This window comes from Rutidosis leptorrhynchoides, chromosome 1, assembly GCF_046630445.1.
Source record: "Rutidosis leptorrhynchoides isolate AG116_Rl617_1_P2 chromosome 1, CSIRO_AGI_Rlap_v1, whole genome shotgun sequence".
In the NCBI taxonomy this organism is placed as follows: Eukaryota; Viridiplantae; Streptophyta; class Magnoliopsida; order Asterales; family Asteraceae; genus Rutidosis; species Rutidosis leptorrhynchoides.
This window is the reverse complement of record NC_092333.1, coordinates 911,401-925,202: the sequence shown is the minus strand read 5'-3', so window position 1 is coordinate 925,202 and position 13,802 is coordinate 911,401.

Below are 13,802 nucleotides of genomic sequence, written 5' to 3'. Positions count from 1 at the left end.
ATGTACGGGTTTGAACAAAAAGCCTCAATTCAATTATCATTAGTTACACTTGCAGGGTGTAAACGTGAACTTATATTATGTGATCACATGGGCTTGACGAGCCTCATTCGGACGGTTCGCTACCGTTAGCGGATGAAATATATTTTCGGGTCTAGTGTATGTTCTAACACTACGCAAAGGGTGCAAAACAGTTAAGTTTGATAATTGGGTGCCCGCGAAACAATATAACAACTTTGGAATGCAAATGATTTTGATAATCATATTATATTAAATCTTGTGGTTCAAATGCAACGTTTACTAAAACACCTATGATTTCACCAACGTTTTCGTTGACAGTTTTCTATATGTTTTCTCAGGTCCTTGAAAGCTACTTGATACATGCTTCCGCACTCTTTTTGATACTTGCTTGGATGTCGAGTATACATGCATAGTTGGAGCGTCTTTTGACTACTTTAAATTGTGTCGCATAGGTTTCATTCGTACGTTAAACATTGTAATGTAACTAGTCTTTGAACTACATTTGTAAACTTGAAACATCCTTTTACTTATGAAATAGATGCGACATATTTTGGTCAAACGTCATGATAAAGACTTATGACCACGCTACGGGACCGAAGTAGTCGGCGCCGTCAAACATGATTTGGTCGGGTCGCTACAGATGGTATCAGAGCGTTGGTTGTAGGGATTTAGAGTTCATTGGTGTCAACCCCGAGTCATAGGGTACATTGGTGAGTCTAGACTACAACCGACATATAGACTTGAAGTAGGAATTACTTGACTACTTGTGCATTTTACTCGAACTCGTCTATCACATCAAATTCTTATTCAATCTTAATCTCACGTTACTTAATTTAATTGATGCGCCACCTTGACTATATGAATTAGTGTCGAATGCACATATGAATTAGGGTAATATAATTTCCAGGATTATATTACGGTGACTCATATGAACATTCTGACATTATGACATAAAGAATTTAAGGCGAGTCAAGGAAAATTTTTCTCTATCCTTATTCCATATCACGGTTAGTATTATTAAGAATACTAATCAACGGTATTCTTGTGTTTTGAAGGAACAATGCCTCCTCGTCGTGTGCCACGCCATGAGACTCCCGAACAAGCTCTACAACGAATGATAGCCACCGCCGTGGAAGCGGCCATGGCCGATCACTCCTCCAACAATAACAACAACCACAACAACAACAACAATGGAGCCGGTAACTCAAACGAAGGGTGCTCCTACAAATCCTTCATGGGGTGCAAACCTCACACTTTTGATGGAACCGGGGGACCGGTCGTGCTCACCCGATGGTTTGAGCAAACGAAAGCCGTCTTTAGCATAAGCGGTTGTCGAGACCAAGACAAGGTCAAATATTCCACCCACACCTTTGCCGGTATCGCCCTCACGTGGTGGAACACGTATGTACAATCGGTGGGTACCGATGAAGCTCACGCCCTCTCTTGGGCCGATTTGAGAGAGAGAATGATCGTCGAATTTTTCCCTCGTGAAGAAACCCGAAAGCTCGAACAAGAGCTAAGGACTTTAAAGGCGGTCGGTGAAATGTCCCGTTCTTATTGATTAAAAACGTTCCATATTAATTGATTTCGTTGCGAGGTTTTGACCTCTATATGAGACGTTTTTCAAAGACTGCATTCATTTTAAAACAAACCATAACCTTTATTTCATCAATAAAGGTTTAAAAAGCTTTACGTAGATTATCAAATAATGATAATCTAAAATATCCTGTTTACACACGACCATTACATAATGGTTTACAATACAAATATGTTACAACAAAATAAGTTTCTTGAATGCAGTTTTTACACAATATCATACAAGCATGGACTCCAAATCTCGTCCTTATTTAAGTATGCGACAGCGGAAGCTCTTAATAATCATCTGAGAATAAACATGCTTAAAACGTCAACAAAAATGTTGGTGAGTTATAGGTTTAACCTATATATATCAAATCATAATAATAGACCACAAGATTTCATATTTCAATACACATCCCATACATAGAGATAAAAATCATTCATATGGTGAACACCTGGTAACCGACATTAACAAGATGCATATATAAGAATATCCCCATCATTCCGGGACACCCTTCGGATATGATATAAATTTCGAAGTACTAAAGCATCGGGTACTTTGGATGGGGTTTGTTAAGCCCAATAGATCTATCTTTAGGATTCGCGTCAATTAGGGTGTCTGTTCCCTAATTCTTAGATTACCAGACTTAATAACAAGGGGCATATTCGATTTCGATAATTCAACCATAGAATGTAGTTTCACGTACTTGTGTCTATTTTGTAAATCATTTATAAAACCTGCATGTATTCTCATCCCAAAAATATTAGATTTTAAAAGTGGGACTATAACTCACTTTCACAGATTTTTACTTCGTTGGAAAGTAAGACTTGGCCACTGGTTGATTCACGAACCTATAACAATATATACATATATATCAAAGTATGTTCAAAATATATTTACAACACTTTTAATATATTTTGATGTTTTAAGTTTATTAAGTCAGCTGTCCTCGTTAGTAACCTACAACTAGTTGTCCACAGTTAGATGTACAGAAATAAATCGATAAATATTATCTTGAATCAATCCACGACCCAGTGTATACGTATCTCAGTATTGATCACAACTCAAACTAAATATATTTTGGAATCAACCTCAACCCTGTATAGCTAACTCCAACATTCACATATAGAGTGTCTATGGTTGTTCCGAAATATATATAGATGTGTCGACATGATAGGTCGAAACATTGTATACGTGTCTATGGTATCTCAAGATTACATAATATGCAATACAATTTGATTAAGTTATGGTTGGAATAGATTTGTTACCAATTTTCACGTAGCTAAAATGAGAAAAATTATCCAATCTTGTTTTACCCATAACTTCTTCATTTTAAATTCGTTTTGAGTGAATCAAATTGCTATAGTTTCATATTGAACTCTATTTTATGAATCTAAACAGAAAAAGTATAGGTTTATAGTCGGAAAAATAAGTTACAAGTTGTTTTTGTAAAGGTAGTCATTTCAGTCGAAAGAACGACGTCTAGATGACCATTTTAGAAAACATACTTCCACTTTGAGTTTAACCATAATTTTTGGATATAGTTTCATGTTCATAATAAAAATAATTTTCTCAGAATAACAACTTTTAAATCAAAGTTTATCATAGTTTTTAATTAACTAACCCAAAACAGCCCGCGGTGTTACTACGACGGCGTAAATTCGGTTTTACGGTGTTTTTCGTGTTTCCAGGTTTTAAATCATTAAGTTAGCATATCATATAGATATAGAACATGTGTTTAGTTGATTTTAAAAGTCAAGTTAGAAGGATTAATTTTTGTTTGCGAACAAGTTTAGAATTAACTAAACTATGTTCTAGTGATTACAAGTTTAAACCTTCGAATAAGATAGCTTTATATGTATGAATTGAATGATGTTATGAACATCATTACTACCTTAAGTTCCTTGGATAAACCTACTGGAAAAGAGAAAAATGGATCTAGCTTCAATGGATCCTTGGATGGCTCGAAGTTCTTGAAGCAGAATCATGACACGAAAACAAGTTCAAGTAAGATCATCACTTGAAATAAGATTGTTATAGTTATAGAAATTGAACCAAAGTTTGAATATGATTATTACCTTGTATTAGAATGATAACCTACTGTAAGAAACAAAGATTTCTTGAGGTTGGATGATCACCTTACAAGATTGGAAGTGAGCTAGCAAACTTGAAAGTATTCTTGATTTTATGAAACTAGAACTTTTGGAATTTATGAAGAACACTTAGAACTTGAAGATAGAACTTGAGAGAGATCAATTAGATGAAGAAAATTGAAGAATGAAAGTGTTTGTAGGTGTTTTTGGTCGTTGGTGTATGGATTAGATATAAAGGATATGTAATTTTGTTTTCATGTAAATAAGTCATGAATGATTACTCATATTTTTGTAATTTTATGAGATATTTCATGCTAGTTGCTAAATGATGGTTCCCACATGTGTTAGGTGACTCACATGGGCTGCTAAGAGCTGATCATTGGAGTGTATATACCAATAGTACATACATCTAAAAGCTGTGTATTGTACGAGTACGAATACGGGTGCATACGAGTAGAATTGTTGATGAAACTGAACGAGGATGTAATTGTAAGCATTTTTGTTAAGTAGAAGTATTTTGATAAGTGTATTGAAGTCTTTCAAAAGTGTATAAATACATATTAAAACACTACATGTATATACATTTTAACTGAGTCGTTAAGTCATCGTTAGTCGTTACATGTAAGTGTTGTTTTTAAACCTTTAGGTTAACGGTCTTGTTAAATGTTGTTAACTCAATGTTTATAATATCAAATGAGATTTTAAATTATTATATTATCATGATATTATCATGTATGAATATCTCTTAATATGATATATATACATTAAATGTCTTTACAACGATAATCGTTACATATATGTCTCGTTTAAAAATCATTAAGTTAGTAGTCTTGTTTTTACATATGTAGTTCATTGTTAATATACTTAATGATATGTTTACTTATCATAGTATCATGTTAACTATATATATATCCATATATATGTCATCATATAGTTTTTACAAGTTTTAACGTTCGTGAATCACCGGTCAACTTGGGTGGTCAATTGTCTATATGAAACCTATTTCAATTAATCAAGTCTTAACAAGTTTGATTGCTTAACATGTTGGAAACATTTAATCATATAAACATCAATCTCAGTTAATATATATAAACATGGAAAAGTTCGGGTCACTACAGTACCTACCCGTTAAATAAATTTCGTCCCGAAATTTTAAGCTGTTGAAGGTGTTGACGAATCTTCTGGAAATAGATGCGGGTATTTCTTCTTCATCTGATCTTCACGCTCCCAGGTGAACTCGGGTCCTCTACGAGCATTCCATCGAACCTTAACAATTGGTATCTTGTTTTGCTTAAGTCTTTTAACCTCACGATCCATTATTTCGACGGGTTCTTCGATGAATTGAAGTTTTTCGTTGATTTGGATTTCATCTAACGGAATAGTGAGATCTTCTTTAGCAAAACATTTCTTCAAATTCGAGACGTGGAAAGTGTTATGTACAGCCGCGAGTTGTTGAGGTAATTCTAGTCGGTAAGCTACTGTTCCGACACGATCAATAATCTTGAATGGTCCAATATACCTTGGATTTAATTTCCCTCGTTTACCAAATCGAACAACGCCTTTCCAAGGTGCAACTTTAAGCATGACCATCTCTCCAATTTCAAATTCTATATCTTTTCTTTTAATGTCAGCGTAGCTATTTTGTCGACTTTGGGCGGTTTTCAACCGTTGTTGAATTTGGATGATCTTCTCGGTAGTTTCTTGTATAATCTCCGGACCCGTAATCTGTCTATCCCCCACTTCACTCCAACAAATCGGAGACCTGCACTTTCTACCATAAAGTGCTTCAAACGGCGCCATCTCAATGCTTGAATGGTAGCTGTTGTTGTAGGAAAATTCTGCTAACGGTAGATGTCGATCCCAACTGTTTCCGAAATCAATAACACATGCTCGTAGCATGTCTTCAAGCGTTTGTATCGTCCTTTCGCTCTGCCCATCAGTTTGTGGATGATAGGCAGTACTCATGTCTAGACGAGTTCCTAATGCTTGCTGTAATGTCTGCCAGAATCTTGAAATAAATCTGCCATCCCTATCAGAGATAATAGAGATTGGTATTCCATGTCTGGAGACGACTTCCTTCAAATACAGTCGTGCTAACTTCTCCATCTTGTCATCTTCTCTTATTGGTAGGAAGTGTGCTGATTTGGTGAGACGATCAACTATTACCCAAATAGTATCAAAACCACTTGCAGTCCTTGGCAATTTAGTGATGAAATCCATGGTAATGTTTTCCCATTTCCATTCCGGGATTTCGGGTTGTTGAAGTAGACCTGATGGTTTTTGATGCTCAGCTTTGACCTTAGAACACGTCAAACATTCTCCTACGTATTTAGCAACATCGGCTTTCATACCCGGCCACCAAAAATGTTTCTTGAGATCCTTGTACATCTTCCCCGTTCCAGGATGTATTGAGTATCTGGTTTTATGAGCTTCTCTAAGTACCATTTCTCTCATATCTTCAAATTTTGGTACCCAAATCCTTTCAGCCCTATACCTGGTTCCGTCTTCCCGAATATTAAGATGCTTCTCCGATCCTTTGGGTATTTCATCCTTTAAATTTCCCTCTTTTAAAACTCCTTGTTGCGCCTCCTTTATTTGAGTAGTAATGTTATTATGAATCATTATATTCATAGATTTTACTCGAATGGGTTCTCTGTCCTTCCTGCTCAAGGCATCGGCTACCACATTTGCCTTCCCCGGGTGGTAACGAATCTCAAAGTCGTAATCATTCAATAATTCAATCCACCTACGCTGCCTCATATTCAGTTGTTTCTGATTAAATATGTGTTGAAGACTTTTGTGGTCGGTATATATAATACTTTTGACCCCATATAAGTAGTGCCTCCAAGTCTTTAATGCAAAAACAACCGCGCCTAATTCCAAATCATGCGTCGTATAATTTTGTTCGTGAATCTTCAATTGTCTAGACGCATAAGCAATCACCTTCGTTCGTTGCATTAATACACAACCGAGACCTTGCTTTGATGCATCACAATAAATCACAAAATCATCATTCCCTTTAGGCAATGACAATATAGGTGACGTAGTTAGCTTTTTCTTCAATAACTGAAACGCTTTCTCTTGTTCATCATTCCAATCAAATTTCTTCCCTTTATGCGTTAATGCAGTCAAGGGTTTTGCTATTCTGGAAAAGTCTTGGATGAACCTTCTGTAGTAACCAGCTAGTACTAAAAACTGGCGTATGTGTTTCGGAGTTTTCGGGGTTTCCCACTTTTCAACAGTTTCTATCTTTGCCGGATCCACCTTAATACCTTCTTTGTTCACTATGTGACCGAGGAATTGAACTTCTTCCAACCAAAATGCACACTTTGAAAACTTAGCGTACAATTCTTCCTTCCTCAATACTTCTAACACCTTTCTCAAATGTTCACAGTGTTCTTGGTCATTCTTTGAGTAAATAAGTATGTCATCAATGAAAACAATGACAAACTTGTCAAGGTCTGGTCCACACACTCGGTTCATAAGGTCCATGAACACAGCTGGTGCATTAGTTAAACCAAATGGCATGACCATAAACTCGTAATGACCGTAACGTGTTCGGAAAGCAGTCTTTGGAATATCATATTCTTTCACCCGCATTTGATGATACCCGGAACGTAAGTCAATCTTTGAATAAACAGACGAGCCTTGTAGTTGATCAAATAAGTCATTGATTCTCGGTAGTGGGTAGCGGTTCTTGATGGTAAGTTTGTTCAACTCTCGGTAGTCGATACACAACCTGAATGTACCATCTTTCTTCTTGACAAACAAAACAGGAGCTCCCCACGGTGATGTGCTTGGTCGAATGAAACCACGCTCTAAAAGTTCTTGTAATTGGCTTTGTAGTTCTTTCATCTCGCTGGGTGCGAGTCTGTAAGGAGCACGAGCTATTGGTGCAGCTCCTGGTACAAGATCTATTTGAAATTCAACGGATCGATGTGGGGGTAATCCCGGTAATTCTTTCGGAAATACATCGGGAAATTCTTTTGCGATGGGAACATCATTGATGCTCTTTTCTTCAGTTTGTACTTTCTCGACGTGTGCTAGAACAGCATAGCAACCTTTTCTTATTAGTTTTTGTGCCTTCAAATTACTAATAAGATGTAGCTTCGTGTTGCCCTTTTCTCCGTACACCATTAAGGGTTTTCCTTTTTCTCGTATAATGCGAATTGCATTTTTGTAACAAACGATCTCTGCTTTCACTTCTTTCAACCAGTCCATACCGATTATCACATCAAAACTCCCTAACTCTACTGGTATCAAATCAATCTTAAATGTTTCGCTAACCAGTTTAATTTCTCGATTCCGACATATATTATCTGCTGAAATTAATTTACCATTTGCTAATTCGAGTAAAAATTTACTATCCAAAGGCGTCAATGGACAACTTAATTTAGCACAAAAATCTCTACTCATATAGCTTCTATCAGCACCCGAATCAAATAAAACGTAAGCAGATTTATTGTCAATAAGAAACGTACCCGTAACAAGCTCCGGGTCTTCCTGTGCCTCTGCCGCATTAATATTGAAAACTCTTCCGCGGCCTTGTCCATTCGTGTTCTCCTGGTTCGGGCAATTTCTAATAATGTGGCCCGGTTTTCCACATTTATAACAAACTACATTGGCATAACTTGCTCCGACACTACTTGCTCCGCCATTACTCGTTCCGACACCATTTGTTCCTTTCGTTCTGTTAACCCCTGGTCCGTAGACATCACACTTCGCCGCGCTATGACCATTTCTTTTACACTTGTTGCAAAATTTGGTGCAGAACCCCGAGTGATACTTTTCACACCTTTGGCATAGCTGCTTCTGATTGTTGTTGTTGTTGCGGTTATTATTGTTGTTAAGATGATTGTTGTGGTTGTTGTTGTTGTTGTTGTTGTTGTTGTTGGGCCGTTTGTTGTAGTTGCGATTGATGTTGCGATTGTTAGGATAGTTGTTGCGATTATTGTTATAATTGCTGTTGTTGTTGTATTGGTGATTCTTATCACCGTTTTCCTCCCACTTTCTTTTGACTTGCTTCACATTGGCCTCTTCAGCGGTCTGTTCTTTAATTCTTTCTTCAATCTGGTTCACTAGTTTGTGAGCCATTCTACATGCCTGTTGTATGGAGGCGGGCTCGTGTGAACTTATATCTTCTTGGATTCTTTCCGGTAATCCTTTCACAAACGCGTCGATCTTCTCTTCCTCATCTTCGAATGCTCCCGGACACAATAGGCACAATTCTGTGAATCGTCTTTCGTACGTGGTAATATCAAATCCTTGGGTTCGTAACCCTCTAAGTTCTGTCTTGAGCTTATTGACCTCGGTTCTGGGACGGTACTTCTCGTTCATCAAGTGCTTGAATGCTGACCACGGTAGTGCGTACGCATCGTCTTGTCCCACTTGCTCTAGATAGGTATTCCACCATGTTAACGCAGAACCTGTAAAGGTATGCGTAGCGTACTTCACTTTGTCCTCTTCAGTACACTTACTTATGGCAAACACCGATTCAACCTTCTCGGTCCACCGTTTCAATCCGATCGGTCCTTCGGTTCCATCAAATTCCAAAGGTTTGCAGGCAGTGAATTCTTTGTAGGTGCATCCTACACGATTTCCTGTACTGCTAGATCCAAGGTTATTGTTGGTATGTAGCGCAGCCTGTACTGCGGCTATGTTTGAAGCTAGAAAAGTACGGAATTCCTCTTCATTCATATTCACGGTGTGTCGAGTAGTCGGTGCCATTTCCTTCAAAATAGTTAAATGGAACAAGTTAATCATACAGAATATTAAGAGTAGTTAATAGTATTTCGTAGCATAATATGAACTCATTTATAAAAGCTTTTTCTTCATATTAGCGTTTTATAAGTTTAAATTCGGGTAGTACCTACCTGTTAAGTTCATACTTAGTAGCTAATATACAATTCAACTACTACAATTCTATATGAAAAACTGATTGTAATAATATTTCGCGTTCAAACTTTTATACAATATTTTACAAACTTACAATACCGCTTATTTTACATAAAGCATGAAATATAGCACACAATAACTTTGATACAAGATAGTTGTGAAGATAATTCTAGCTAGTACACAAGTCGTTCAGCAAAGGCAATAAAGACACGTAATTCATACGTCCAGAAACAAGTCATGCATTCTGGTTTTACTAGGACTACTTCCCATCCTTGGTCTTGTGCAACATAACCGTTATGGCCGTTGATAAGACAGCGTGTTGTAACGTCGTCAAAGGGACGAGGGTTACGTAATGTCCAACAGTCCCGTAACAATCTAAAAACCTCATTTCTTACCCCAATTACCGACTCCGTCACTTGTGGGAACGTTTTGTTTAATAGTTGTAGCCCGATGTTCTTGTTCTCACTTTGGTGAGAAGCGAACATTACTAATCCGTAAGCATAACATGCTTCTTTATGTTGCATGTTAGCCGCTTTTTCTAAATCACGAAGTCCAATATTCGGATATATTGAGTCAAAATAATTTCTTAACCCATTGCGTAAAATAGCATTTGGGTTCCCCGCAATATATGCGTCAAAGTAAACACATCGTAACTTATGGGTTTCCCAATGTGATATCCCCCATCTTTCAAACGAAAGTCTCTTATAAACCAAGACATTCTTGGAACGTTCTTCGAATGTCTTACAAACTGATCTCGCCTTAAATAGTTGTGCCGAGGAATTCTGACCGACTCTAGACAAGATTTCATCAATCATGTCTCCGGGTAGGTCTCTTAAAATATTGGGTTGTCTATCCATTTTGCGTTTTTATACTGTAAAATAGACAAGAGTTAGATTCATAAAAAAAAATACTTATTAATACAAGCAATTTTTACATATATCATAAAGCATAAGCACACTACATTACATATATTACACCACATGAATACAACTATCTTATTCCGACTCGCTTGTTTCTTCTTCTTCGGTTTTGGTTCGTTTTGCCAAGTTTCTAGGGATATATGATTTTCCCCTAATACGAGCCGTCGTTATCCACATTGGTTTAGAAAAACCTGGTGGTTTAGAGGTTCCCGGGTCATTGTTACAACTTAAGGACTTCGGGGGTTGACGATACATATAAATTTCATCGGGGTTGGAATTAGATTTCTCTATTTTTATGCCCTTTCCCTTATTATTTTCTTTTGCCTTTTTAAATTCAGTTGGGGTAATTTCTATAACATCATCGGAATTCTCGTCGGAATCCGATTCATCGGAGAATTGGTAATCCTCCCAATATTTTGCTTCCTTGGCGGAAACACCATTGACCATAATTAACCTTGGTCGGTTAGTTGAGGATTTTCTTTTACTTAACCGTTTTATTATTTCCCCCACCGGTTCTATTTCTTCATCCGGTTCCGATTCTTCTTCCGGTTCCGATTCTTCTTCCGGTTCCGACTCTTCTTCCGGTTCCTCTTCGGGAACTTGTGAATCAGTCCACGAATCATTCCAATTTACATTTGACTCTTCATTATTATTAGGTGAGTCAATGGGACTTGTTCTAGAGGTAGACATCTATCACATAATATCAAACGCGTTAAGAGATTAATATATCACATAATATTCACATGTTAAAAATATATAGTTTCCAACAAAATTTGTTAAGCAATCATTTTTCAAGTAAACACGGTCGAAGTCCAGACTCACTAATGCATCCTAACAAACTCGATAAGACACACTAATGCAAAATTCTGGTTCTCTAAGACCAACGCTCGGATACCAACTGAAATGTCCCGTTCTTATTGATTAAAAACGTTCCATATTAATTGATTTCGTTGCGAGGTTTTGACCTCTATATGAGACGTTTTTCAAAGACTGCATTCATTTTAAAACAAACCATAACCTTTATTTCATCAATAAAGGTTTAAAAAGCTTTACGTAGATTATCAAATAATGATAATCTAAAATATCCTGTTTACACACGACCATTACATAATGGTTTACAATACAAATATGTTACAACAAAATAAGTTTCTTGAATGCAGTTTTTACACAATATCATACAAGCATGGACTCCAAATCTCGTCCTTATTTAAGTATGCGACAGCGGAAGCTCTTAATAATCATCTGAGAATAAACATGCTTAAAACGTCAACAAAAATGTTGGTGAGTTATAGGTTTAACCTATATATATCAAATCATAATAATAGACCACAAGATTTCATATTTCAATACACATCCCATACATAGAGATAAAAATCATTCATATGGTGAACACCTGGTAACCGACATTAACAAGATGCATATATAAGAATATCCCCATCATTCCGGGATACCCTTCGGATATGATATAAATTTCGAAGTACTAAAGCATCCGGTACTTTGGATGGGGTTTGTTAAGCCCAATAGATCTATCTTTAGGATTCGCGTCAATTAGGGTGTCTGTTCCCTAATTCTTAGATTACTAGACTTAATAACAAGGGGCATATTCGATTTTGATAATTCAACCATAGAATGTAGTTTCACGTACTTGTGTCTATTTTGTAAATCATTTATAAAACCTGCATGTATTCTCATCCCAAAAATATTAGATTTTAAAAGTGGGACTATAACTCACTTTCACAGATTTTTACTTCGTCGGGAAGTAAGACTTGGCCACTGGTTGATTCACGAACCTATAACAATATATACATATATATCAAAGTATGTTCAAAATATATTTACAACACTTTTAATATATTTTGATGTTTTAAGTTTATTAAGTCAGCTGTCCTCGTTAGTAACCTACAACTAGTTGTCCACAGTTAGATGTACAGAAATAAATCGATAAATATTATCTTGAACCAATCCACGACCCAGTGTATACATATCTCAGTATTGATCACAACTCAAACTAAATATATTTTGGAATCAACCTCAACCCTGTATAGCTAACTCCAACATTCACATATAGAGTGTCTATGGTTGTTCCGAAATATATATAGATGTGTCGACATGATAGGTCGAAACATTGTATACGTGTCTATGGTATCTCAAGATTACATAATATGCAATACAAGTTGATTAAGTTATGGTTGGAATAGATTTGTTACCAATTTTCACGTAGCTAAAATGAGAAAAATTATCCAATCTTGTTTTACCCATAACTTCTTCATTTTAAATCCGTTTTGAGTGAATCAAATTGCTATAGTTTCATATTGAACTCTATTTTATGAATCTAAACAGAAAAAGTATAGGTTTATAGTCGGAAAAATAAGTTACAAGTCGTTTTTGTAAAGGTAGTCATTTCAGTCGAAAGAACGACGTCTAGATGACCATTTTAGAAAACATACTTCCACTTTGAGTTTAACCATAATTTTTGGATATAGTTTCATGTTCATAATAAAAATAATTTTCTCAGAATAACAACTTTTAAATCAAAGTTTATCATAGTTTTTAATTAACTAACCCAAAACAGCCCGCGGTGTTACTACGACGGCGTAAATCCGGTTTTACGGTGTTTTTCGTGTTTCCAGGTTTTAAATCATTAAGTTAGCATATCATATAGATATAGAACATGTGTTTAGTTGATTTTAAAAGTCAAGTTAGAAGGATTAATTTTTGTTTGCGAACAAGTTTAGAATTAACTAAACTATGTTCTAGTGATTACAAGTTTAAACCTTCGGATAAGATAGCTTTATATGTATGAATTGAATGATGTTATGAACATCATTACTACCTTAAGTTCCTTGGATAAACCTACTGGAAAAGAGAAAAATGGATCTAGCTTCAATGGATCCTTGGATGGCTCGAAGTTCTTGAAGCAGAATCATGACACGAAAACAAGTTCAAGTAAGATCATCACTTGAAATAAGATTGTTATAGTTATAGAAATTGAACCAAAGTTTTAATATGATTATTACCTTGTATTAGAATGATAACCTACTGTAAGAAACAAAGATTTCTTGAGGTTGGATGATCACCTTACAAGATTGGAAGTGAGCTAGCAAACTTGAAAGTATTCTTGATTTTATGAAACTAGAACTTTTGGAATTTATGAAGAACACTTAGAACTTGAAGATAGAACTTGAGAGAGATCAATTAGATGAAGAAAATTGAAGAATGAAAGTGTTTGTAGGTGTTTTTGGTCGTTGGTGTATGGATTAGATATAAAGGATATGTAATTTTGTTTTCATGTAAATA